Raw genomic sequence first — 12,664 nt, 5'->3', positions numbered from 1 at the left:
ATTTCTCAGGCAGTATTATATCCTTCTGAGGTCTTTGATGTGGTTAAAGACTAGATACTTACAATTTTCCTTAGTTATAATAAAAGATAAGTTAGATATAAAACCTTAAACTCACAAATATAAGATAGATAGGATCTCTTCTTTAATATTGTAACTGTAATTCTTGCTTGATAATTGTTTTGTTATATGTAATTTTACTATGTTAAAGTTAAAACCTTCCTTTTAAAAAAAAGAAGAAAAGGGGAAGTGCTGTGGATATCGCTATATGTAAATAAACTCTGATTTGCCAATAGCCAGACAGGAAGTATAGGTGGGACTAACAGAAAAGAGAATTGAGGGAACAGGAAGGGAAGAGAGAGACTGGCTGGAGCTGCCGTCAGGACAAGGAAGATGTAAGGTACCAGTAAGCCATGAGCCATGTGGCAAAGTAAAGATTAATAGAAATGGGCTAAATATAAGAGTAAGAGCTAAACAATGACAGGCCTGAGCTAATGGCCAAGCAGTTTAAATAATGTAAGAGTTTGTGTGTTTATTTTATAAGTGGGCTCTGGGACTGGTGGGACTTGGTGGCGGGAACTGGAGAAAAATTCTCCAGCTACATGTGTCTTTTCCCCATTTGTCAGTGTTGTACTGTCTAGTGTGCTGATTTATGTATAAAGTGGCACACTGATTTATTTATGCCCAAGTATTTTATTGTATTTCCATAGATATCCTTTAACAGATTCTCTCACTGTTCTGGCTGGGTGAGGACAATGCAGTTTCTGGACAACACCTTCTCACGATGCTGTCTCTCTGTCCCATAGGAAGAGCTATGGACCATGAGTTCTTCATTGGCAGTGAGACAGTGATACTATTGATAAGGCAGAATTCTTTTCCTTACCCATTCAGTGTGTCACTTGCAGATTCTTTGTGCTGGGGTTTCCCACATCGGACTTCTGAGTAGTCACAAAGCTATTCTAATCATTGAATTTGTCAAACCAGTGCAATGTGGGAAAATTCCATCATCTCTCCAACATTGATCTCCAAGCTTCTGACTTTAAAGAGTGTCTTACACTACAAAAATTGAATTAAAATAATTTTCCTAATTATAAATATGTAGAACACCAGGAATTACAGTGTATATGATAAACATTTAAAGAATAAAAATTTATGTACAAAAGAGCAAGGAAAATGCTATAAATAGTATTTAAATGCTGAACGATAATAGAACAGTTACTAAGCCTCTTAATAGACACAAGAATGATGTATCCAGAAAGAGGAAAGATGGTGTGAGGTTAGAATAAAGATGTAGACAGTCAGGGACTTAGATATGTACTCTTTGTCTCCATAGGTAACTATCTGTGGAAGTTCTGCCTAAGTAAAGAAGTCACTTGGGGGAAAAAAAGAGAAGAAGAAACTAAGAAAGTAAGCATCAAGCAATCCAACCCACAAGAGCCATGAAGGGATGCTTTGGGGCTGTGAACAAACAGCAGATGCTGGGAATAATTAATTCATCCAGTCTCTAACAGGAGGAAAAGAAAACTAATGATTACCTAATAAGCCTGGATATTTAGGGGAAAGGAATAGTATCTGTGAATGTTGGATCTAATAGGACAGCTGGGTGATTCAAGGAAAGGTTTAAAGAAAATTAAGACAGTGAAAAGCAAGGTAGCTATTAACAGCATCTAACGAAAACACGCAAGAAAGGCAGCCACAGGCACTGTGGACTGTTCTGCAAGGGAAGCCACTGACTAGTTCCAAGGAATGTGCAAAGGATAGTTCCTGAGCTTTGATTCAGAATTATTTTCCTACACTGTAGCTTACACACATTTGATGAATTATTCCAATTTATGCTTAATGTATTTATTATGAAACACTTCTTTGACAATTGAGAAATAATTTAAAAATAAATGCTTTGTTTTTTAAGTGTCTAGTAAGTCAAATTAAGGCTAGAATGCACTAGTAGTGATTGGGTGTGAAGAAGGAGGTTTAAGGAAGCGAGAGAATTTTTTTTTTCAGATTTCTTTTAGTACATAGTTACTTTACTGAATGTTTAAAAATAAAACACAACTTCTACAATGTTTTGAATTAATTATAACAAAAGACGTTTGATAATTCATTTATATTTTAAAGATCTTATTAGATAAAAATCACTAGTGAAATCAGAGACTTTAATTTATAGTACAGGAAGTTCATTGTCAGCCATGTCTGAAACCTAGCTGAGGTTATGATGTTTCTGGAGACTGGGGAGTGTCAGGGTGCAGGGAAAATAACTTTTTGCTTGGGGGCAGGGAGTTCAAAACCAGGTTTCTCTGTGTAGCCTTGACTGTCTTGGAACTCTCTATGTAAACTAGGCTGGCCTCAAACACAAAGTGATCTGTCTGCCTCTGCCTCCTGAATGCTGGGATTAAAGGCGTGTACCACCTCTGCCTGGCTCAAAAAATAAAATTTTAAGTCTCAAAATTAATGTCTATTTAATATCATTTTTTCTTTTTTTTATTCTTATTTATTCTTCTCTTATATAATACATCCTGACAACAATTTCCCCTCCCTCCACTGCTCCCAGATCCCTCTCCATTCCTTCTCCCCCAGATCTACTGCTCCTCAGTTTCCCTTCAGAAAAGAGCAGGCCTCCCAAGGTTATCAACTGAACACAGCATAACAAGACACAATAAGACTAGGCACAAACCCTCATACCAAGATGGCTCATCAGTTAGTCACATTTTTATTTGTAGTAATCTATTCTCTATTGTATTATAGGGGACTACAGAACCATTTAATTTTTACATTTCAAAAGTGTATTCATGCATTAATTAAACTGGGGTAATTATATCCAACTAATCCATTTTATTTTAAGGTTGTTTTTAATGGACGTTTATATTCACTGGTTTCTGAAAACTGTGTCACTTTGTGATTCTTCTGAGAATACGAAATGTGAGAAAACCAATACTTTAAATTGAAGATAAGAAGGGAAAAGTCTATGACAGAAGAGTGGACAGCAAAGGTGTTATGAGAAGGGCTTTAAGAGAAGGTAGAACCCTTGGTTGTATCCTAGAAACAATGAAAACAAAATAAAAAAGAGAGACAATACTCAAGATAAGATGTTACCCCTCAAAGTTTTCCCATCAACAGAAGTTTATCTCAAGAAGCTGCACAGAGATCCTGGAGGCAGAAATAAATTCTTAGCTATTGTTTGCCCAGTATAAATTTGTCATCTATTTTATAATGTGTCCAAGTGTGTTTGACACAGACACCCATTAACGTTATGTGATGTTTGATGGTTACAACATATTCCCCTTAAATTCATCATTGTAAGGTGTGCTATAGCTGAACTTCCACCTCACCTGTCCTTGGGCACATCACCTGTCATCATGAAGTGGAAGAAAAGCACTAAGGAATACCATTAGGGTACAGTGGTGAGAATGGCAAAGCATCAACCCCTAAGAAGGTTATTGCAAGTTGACACAAGGCAGTTTGTGCAAACATGGATAGGGAGGTTTTTTCTTTGTTTTTTAATTATTAAGAGATTTTCTATTCATTTTACATACCAACCACAGATTCTTTCCATTAATTCTTAAAGATTTGTGATATCAACAAATTTCTCTTGTGCATGCCAGGATTTCGGCACAAAGCAGTTACTTCTCAACCAAAAATTGAAACTTTCCTGAAAGTTAATTCTAAAGTTAAGTTCATGGTTTCTTTGTCACTAGAGGAGGGGCTTTCCCGTGAGAAGAACACTGGGTGATTTCATGAGTTCTAAGCAGCAGGTGTCATAGTGTTTTCCTCTCTTCTCTACCCTTGACGTCATTTGTATCAGAACATGGCCAGAAGAAGAGAAAATAGCAAAAACATCTAATTTCCAACAAGTTCAAAAGTTAAATTAGAAATATCAAACAGAATTTTTACCAGAAATTCTCATGAATAGATTGTTTGACAAAATCTGGAAAATTTTATAATGAGGAGACATAAGGATATTAAGTGATGGATGGCAATAGTTATTTTCCAGGTTTTTATTTTCTCACGTACTGTCTTCAATCTTACTCCTTGTCTTTAATAACAGATACTGATTTGTGTGGGAAAAGAGCTATGCATCTCAAGATAACTGCTCTTGTCTCAGTAGCTATTTCTTACATGAAAGAAAAGCAAGTCTACTTTCTCAGTAAGGACAAACATATCCTTTCATGTTGTTACATGGCTCCTTGCAGGTATTTCCTTTCGTGTTTTTGACAGTTGTGCTTTCATTATTTACTGTCATGAGTCTCTACATTTATATCTGCTGCCCCTTAAATGAAATGCCAAGGAACATGCTTTAATAATCTTTATAAATCAAGAAGCCAACATAGGATCTGAATCTTAGTAGATTCACAGTGCTTATATTTGTTTAAAGAGAAATTCAAGGAATCAGAAACCAATCAAAGAGAAACTGTGCTTCTAAGATTATTAGAAGAAATTTGCAGTGTGTGTGTGTATGTTTTCCATGTGTGTGTGTGTGTTCACATGTGTATATGGTTGTTCTCATCTGGCTCATGTGGAGGCCAGAAGGCAGCGTCTCATGTTTTCCTCTATTGTTTCCCACCTTGACATGGTCTTTCACATGTCATTTTGTCAACCTGTCTCCAAAGCCACCAAGAGCTAGGGTTACAGACACATGACACTGTGTTCAGCTTTTACATGGGTGCTCGGGTTCCAAATTCAGATCTACTGGTTACTATGTGAGCACTTAAATCATTGAGCTGCCTCCAAATTCCTAGGGCTCATTGTTATTATATGTGTGTTATGTAGCAATTACCTATGAACTGAAACACTCCATCCTATGGTGATTTTTTTTTTTTTTTTTGGTTTTTCGAGACAGGGTTTCTTTGTGTAGCTTTGCGCCTTTCCTGGAACTCACTTGGTAGCCCGGGCTGGCCTCGAACTCACAGAGATCCGCCTGGCTCTGCCTCCCGAGTGCTGGGATTAAAGGCGTGCGCCACCACCGCCCGGCCTATGGTGATATTTTAATTGTACTGAAATGTGATTTTATTTGTATGTTAATAAATAAAGTTGCCTGGGGGTCAGAGCTAATAGCAAGCCATAGCAGAAACTGGACGGTGGGGGTGCACACCTTTAATCCCAGCACTTGGGAGGCAGAGCTAGGCGGATCACTGTGTGTTCAAGGATACAGCCAGCATGGAGACACACGCCTTTAATCTCAATACCAACCATAGAAGACCTGGAGGTCTATATAGACAGGCAGTGACAAGGAGGTCATGTGGTTGGGTTTACAACCAATGAGAAGGCAGAATAGAAAGTCAATAAAAAGCACAAACACACAGGAAGTAGGTCTCTTGTGGAGAGGTAGGACAGCACTGGCAGTGAAGGGTAAGGTTTTTAATCTCAGCTTTTAGCTATTGCTCTGACCTCTTGTCTTTCATCTCTGAATCGGCTTTGTGTTTTTTATTTAAAAAGATGGTTACATCTACACCATCCATCCTGTAGAAAGGTTTATTAAGACCCAGGAAATAGACAATTAACAAGTCCCAGATGGTTCCTGAAATTCAGAAGACTCATAAGTGGCTATCTCATTGCTATATAAACAGTAACAACTGTGTGGAGAAGATGCTGTCCTATCCATGAGTTACCTGACAGGCTCTGATCAAGCTAACTGCCTACAAGTCACTTAGGGAGCTCTCATGAGTGATCAGCTCTACTTTGGGGCTTATTGATGTAGTTGACTTTGAGTCATCTGTGCTCCTGTAAGTAACCCCTTGCTAACACTCCTGTTTATCTCATCTAGACTTGAGTAGAATTATGTATTTGGTCTGAGTCAACTCTGAATCAATGCTTTTCCACATCTTCCTAGAAAAAAAGTCACCCAACAAAATCAATTAAGTACTTCAAAATATGCCAACTATTGTGAAGACAAAAAGTGACACTGGCTTCCTCTGTCTCTCTGTCTCTTATACACACACACACACACACACACACACACACACACACACACATCTGATGGCGCCTGGTTGGGAAGATGAAGGGGATCAGAGTGAGTTACTGGGGACAAAAGAGTGCTGTTGGGGAGTAAACTTTATAAAAATACATTATATATGTATATAAATATCATAATTAAGCCTATTATTATGAATAATTTATATATGAGCATAAGAATACAAAAGACATTGGACTCTTTCTGTGTGGTGTGTCATAAGGAAAGGAATGTCTGAAAATGAGTCAGGAAAATTCTGTCACTACCCTAACAGTACTCTTAAAAACTGAACACATTTTATAGCATAATAAAATTATTCCATTTGATGCTTTGAGAATAGGAAGAGAAGAAAGAACTGCTTTCTAACAAGATTTCACAAAATGAGTGCTTTTGGGGCAATTTGGAAAATCCCAGTCAGAAGAAGCAAAGAACATAACATCTGTTTTGCGAAGCATCGACCTTTGTAAATAAATGCTCCATGATTCTACTCATTTCCCTCTGACAAGTAAGGCTCATCATTCTCAGAACTTTTACTGATTCCATATGTTATCACAAGCCTCAATATGGAATTAAGGATGAAAATAAGGATGCTTTGAACATAAAATTTGTGACTAGGATCTATTTGAAAGTAGCAGGTGATACAGGGATGATTAGAGAGACATGCTGATCCTGGGATGCTGGCATCTTGCTATTCAGTGAATGTTTTTTGACAATATTGTAATCATTTCTTGCCATATATTTTGCTAGTTTCTAAAAGCCAGAGTATAATTTGTACAATTAAATAAAATCTTGATGTTTTTCAATCAAGGAAACCAAAACACTCAAGACAATATGGATGAAACCGTGAAAGGAAAGCGAATAGCTTATAATGCAGCCACTTCATTCTTGATCCTAACACGGCTCTGAATTTCAATTAATGATGCCCTTCAAATGGCTCATGCTTTGATAATTAGTTTGGACCTGTGTCAAATTCATTTATGTGAGGAATCAGCTCTCAAAGATAAAAAGAAAACATGCATCAATTTAGAGTTACACTTTCAACTTCTGAAAAAAAATGTCTTTCATTTTGAAAATTTTCAGATGCTGAGAGAGGCTGGATGAACATCTGTCTCCTTATCACCAGATTATCATCTGGGAACATCCTACACACCTGCCTTTTCCCTTCCTCTAGGATGCTGGATGCATCAAGATATCTCAGGCATTTATTCATGCATTTTCTAAGACCAGGGAGTTTTCCTACCGAATCACAATGCTCACACATAATGTAATCAGCATTGATTAGAAGTCATGACACAACACAAAATGTTTCCTCATTGTAGCAACAACATGTTTCATTTAAAGATTTTTGTTGCCTCATTTAGGATTCAGAATTTGATTTATTTCTGATTTTATCACATCAGTTTTCCACCATGTTTAAAGCAAGGTTAGAACACTGGGTCTTTATAGTTGTTCCTCTCACTCTATTAAAAGACAATGTCCATGAAGAAGATGAATAGAGGGGTCATAGTACACATACCTGCCCTGTTCCGAAGTCATAGGAAAGAAACATATTTCTACCTTGGCTTTCCGAGTAAAGTATCAGGACTTTATGGATTCAAATCAGATCAATGGAGAACTTTCCCCCTGGAACTGATGGTTTTTATTCTGAATTAACTGCAAAATTTTAATCTAAAACTTTTTCCATAGAGAATGAAGCTTGCACTTTCTCTCATCTTGATGCTGTGGTAGATCAGAATATTTGAGATTCTAGAAAGTTCTCGAAGTTCTTTCCAGTCACAATGGCTCAAAGAAGCATTGTTTGAAATGCACATTATTCAGAGAAAAATGTTGTTGGTATTCTATTTAACTCCCCTTAAGATGAATGTGCATTCTCTCCATAATAGTTTGGAACCAATTTGGAGAATTTAGGTATACGATGGACTTTTGGTCCTAAATATCACAGTTTACAGCTACCATGAATAGAGGTGCTATTCTGCCTATTTTGAGTTCTCTACTTTATAACATTTAACTTTTATTTTAATATTAATCTACCATTCCTACCAAGTGTGTTAACTCACTCTGTAATGTCACCTCACTCCTGTAAGACACGTTCCAGGATAGCTTAAGAAGATCCAGTTGGCCATGATGCCGTTTCAACATTTGTTTTCAAAAAATATTTTACCATGTGTAGTGTGCTATGCATGGCATATCATGAGTGTGGGAGTCAGAAGACAATTGTGGGAGTTGGTTCTGTCCTTCCACCATGTAGGTCCCTGGGTCAAACTCAAGTCATCAGACTTAGCAGCTTGCACCTTCCCTTGCTGAGTCATCTTGTGAGTACACCAGGATTAGGGAGATAATTCTGGTAGGAGCCATGTGACTTCTGTGGGGAACAAGGCCTGTGGATAGCACAAACAGCTCTCCTTGTGGCAAGACTGTGGAGACTCTGACCCCTGTGGACAGCTCACTGCATAATTCTGGGCATGCCCCTGAGAGCGTATGTGACGTGTGCTACTTACTTTCACTATGCTAGCCACACTGCTAGCCTGAATGAGTCATAGTAAGTCATGAAATTTAATAGTACATATTTGTATAACTGTTCTGGAAAGAATGATTTTAACCACTGGAGTCTTGAAAAACGTTTTTAAATAGATGATATCAGGAGTTAATGGCAACAGTCTAGAAACAGGGAATGAAGCAGAATCATAGAAACTCAGTTTCCTCATTTCTGATAACTGTGCGAAAACCCCACGTAGTTAAGGGAGAAGGACACAAGTACAAGGGATAAACAGTGCCAACTCTTAAGCATAAGTTTCTAAGCTAGGCTGCTTATAGGATACAAGGAAAAACCTAGTCTATACCCAGAGCAGATAGAATAATACAGAATGTAGAAGGGATTGATCCAGTTTTGGCTGGTGAGTTGATCGTGAGAACACAGACCCTACCAGATGTAAATATTAACTATAAGAGACAAACTGTCTCTCACCCTGCATGACACTGTAACCACATATGCTGCCAACTGGGCACACTGTTCTACCTGTAGGCGTGCCTAGTTAGAAAAGATGCTTTGTAACTTTCAAGACTGCTTATGCTTCTAACAGTAGTGATATAGATCAAAAGGTAATGGCTACAGATGTGAAAGTTGGGGGATGCAAGGGGAAAGAACAAAGAACAAACTGATAATTATTGTAACCATTTTTAGAAACTTAAGGAAGTTTCTAAACTTATTATGAAACTATTCAAGTAAACCATTGAAACTGTATAAATAAAAATGGCCAGGCTATCCATGACCACTTATTTGAACAACAGGTTGTCGCAATTTCTTCATGCCATCGACTTCATATCAAACCCATCTGTAGCAAGACTCCCAGCATAGTTCAGTCAGGTAAACACCTGCTTTGCATACCTTCAAGCAAAAAGCTGGGTATGGCAGTTGTAATCTGTGTTCCTGGTGTGGGGAGATATGGGGCGGGGGGGGGGGGGGAATCAGAGACACTCTGTGTGAATTCTCTAATTCTAAATACTGTGGATTCTATAATATGAGCTCATATAGTTTGGTTTAGATTTGGACCCAAATACTGGGAGGGTTCAAAAGCAGATTTGAAACCATTAAGCAGAAAGCAGGATGCTTTTTTCTACCTTTTAAATGAGCCATACCACAGACCTGGCAGTGCCTAGTGTTCCTTTGTGGCTGGGCCGGTAAGCTGTACAGAACCCACTCCTTCCAATGTTGAGAAAATCTATTTCTAAGATGTGTCTCTGTCCTTCCTCACTTACCTAAGGCACCTTCTGATTGGTTTAATAAAAAGCTCAATGGCCAATAGCTAGGCAGGAAGAGGATAGGCAGGACTTCCAGGCAGAGATAGGAACTCTGGGAAAGAATCTGAGGTGGGAGAATTCACCAGCCAGACATGGAGGAAGTCAGATGTATGATACTGAGGAGAGGTGATGCGTCACATGGCAGAACATAGATTTATATAAATGGGTTAATTTACATTTTAATAAATAGTTGGGGATAAGCCTAGGATAAGGCCAAGCTTTTATAATTAATAAAAAGTCTTTGTGTCACCATTCAGGAGATGACAGTCTAAAGACAGGTCTGCTTTAGCCAGAAGTTTTCCTGTGTCCCACAGCTGCTTGGTCCAAAATAAACACAGAGAGGCTTATATTAATTACAAACTGTTTGGTATATGGCTCAGGCTTATCATTAACTAGCTCTTACAACTTAATTCAACCCATTTCTATTAGACTATGTTTTGCCACTTGGCTTTGTGTTGTGGGATAATGCTTTTATACACTGGTTTAATAAAATGATGATTGGCCAGTAGCCAGGCAGGAAGTATAGGTGGGGCAAACAGACAAGGGAAATTCTGGGAAGGGGAAGGGCTGAGTCAGGAGTCACCAGCCAGACACAGAGGAAGCAAGATGACAAGGCAGAACTGAGAAAAGGTACCAAGCCACGTGGCTGAGCACAGATAAGAATTATGGGTTAATTTAAGTGTAAGAGCTAGTCAGTAATAAGCCTGAGCTCATGGCCAAGCAGTTATAATTAATATAAGCTTCTGAATGATTGTTTTCTAATGGGGCCACGGGACTGTGGGGACCAGGCGAGACACAAGAACAACTTCCAACAACAACTTTGTAGTGTTATCTGTGTTCCATTACAGCTTGCTCCCTCAACAGTGCTCAGTGTCTCCCCCAACTCTGCCTTTCTTCTTCTTGTCTCTCTGCTCGGATTCTCTGCCTGGCTCTATTGTACCATGACATAGGCCATAGCAGCTTCTTTATTAACCAATGGTAGCAACATGTCTTCACAGTGTACAGAAAGACCATCCCACATCAATCTGCTATATTCTGATGCTTCAGTAACTGTTATTGGTAATCTGATCCCTTCCCCAGTATTCTAGGCCAGGAGTGAACTCTTCCAAACATTTCTTCTTCATGTGGTCTTACTGTTCCTCAGTAGTTTTGTTAGACATGTTCTACTCTCTATCAATAAGTTATCCATTAAATATTATTCTTCTAAGTACTTTAGAATAGCTAACACTTTTAAAAATAAAGTCTATTAGAATGTTAAGCTACTAGATATTGAAAAATATATCCAAAGGAAAATATAGTAGATGTGTATTTTGAAGAGAATTAAACTGTCTAGATTCAGTAGTACATGCCTGTAATCTCAGCATTCAGGAGACAGAGATAGATAGATCAAAATTTGAGGTCAGTTTTGGGGACATAGAGAGTTCCAGAATATATTGGAATGTATATATGGTTTCAAAGGGCAGACTATGAGAGAGAGAAAGATGTGAAGTAGGGAAGAGAGAAAGATATAAAAGAGAGAATACTTACCTGGCAGGGGAGATACCATGATCACGAAGGTGGTTTTCCCAGGGCGAGGCTTATCCATTGCACTCCGGATGTGCTGACCCCTGCGATTTCCCCAAATGCGGGAAACTCGACTGCATAATTTGTGGTAGTGGGGGACTGCGTTCGCGCTCTCCCCTGTAAATAAAAAATTAAAAAAAAAAGATATAAAAGAGAGAATAAAACTAATAACATTTATTAGTGGTTATAGTTCTTTATATATAATTTTTGAATGAAACACTTTTCAGTCAAAAATACTGATTAAAATGTTGGTAATAAAAATCAAATGTTTAGTTTTCACTCACAGACAGTGACCACTGAGAGTCATTTTATTCATTTGCTTTTTGAGCATTCCTAGCTGAAAGCAAAACCTTTATCTGAGATATAACCACAGAAAACTTGGAATGACGGCATCCCCCAGTACTTGCTATGGTTTCAACATGAGCTGTCCCACACAGGCTGCAGTACTGTGTGATTGGTCCACAGGTGGTGGTGTTACTTGGGGAGTCCATGGAGCTTCAGGAAGTTGGAAAAACATGTTATACCTGGAGAAAATAAGTTAACAGGGTCATAATTTTGAAAGTTGTTCCTCGTTCCTAGTCCCTTCTCTGGACTCTGCTTTGTGTCTTCAGTGAAAGAAGAATCACCTCTTTCTTACAGTCCCACTCCACAATTTACACCATTGCTTTGCCTTCAACACCATGACAAAAATAAATTCTAACTTCATGATATTCGTTCTGTGAGGTATTTTGTCACATTGACAAAAAAATTCAACTAATACAGTACTTCTATATACAATGTGTCACTTGCCACACCCATTTAAATGTCATTGACCAAAGCAACTCAAGTGTCCAAGTCTTATGTAATATGAAGAGGGTCAGCAATTCTTTCATGGGAAGGAGCAAGAAGTATTTTAGGCAATAATACATCTGCTCTTAGAAGCTATAAGTGAGATAAGTTGAAGAAAAGTAGGAGACAAGACATGAAGAAAAATGTCTCAAAATACTCTCTTTATTTGCTGAGACAAATAAACAAATGTAAAAATCCAATTTTCAAGATAGGAGTGAAATTGTAGAATCCTAAAGATTAAATTAAAGGTTTTAAATATATCAAACAGAAATATGTTGTCAGCCAAAGTGTGATGAGTATGATAGAGGCATTCTTCTCAGTAATGATGGCAGTGCAAGAGTACCCTAGGAAGGTACTTCGAGTTTTGGGAAACTTAGACACTGGTATTTTATCATATCTAAAATATCACCCATGAATAGACATAAAAAGGAGTGAGTTATAAATATGAGGTACAAAACACTAAAAGAAATTCAACACAAACTCACATAGAAAGACCTGATAAGACAATTCATGAGGAAAATGATCGAGTGTAGA

At 37.9% G+C, this 12,664-nt stretch overlaps 1 non-coding gene across 1 annotated transcript; it reads left to right on the top strand.

Moving 5' to 3' along the window:
* Window positions 1-11,258: 11,258 nt before the first annotated feature.
* LOC131907569 (U1 spliceosomal RNA) lies at window positions 11,259-11,422 on the top strand. The gene has a single exon (XR_009378471.1). It is a non-coding gene; the product is annotated as a U1 spliceosomal RNA (small nuclear RNA).
* The last annotated feature ends 1,242 nt before the right edge of the window (window positions 11,423-12,664 follow it).

This window comes from Peromyscus eremicus, chromosome 3 (genome assembly GCF_949786415.1).
Source record: "Peromyscus eremicus chromosome 3, PerEre_H2_v1, whole genome shotgun sequence".
Taxonomy (NCBI): Eukaryota; Metazoa; Chordata; class Mammalia; order Rodentia; family Cricetidae; genus Peromyscus; species Peromyscus eremicus.
The sequence above is the reverse complement of the archived record's forward strand: the minus strand, read 5'-3'. Positions and strand labels throughout refer to the sequence as shown.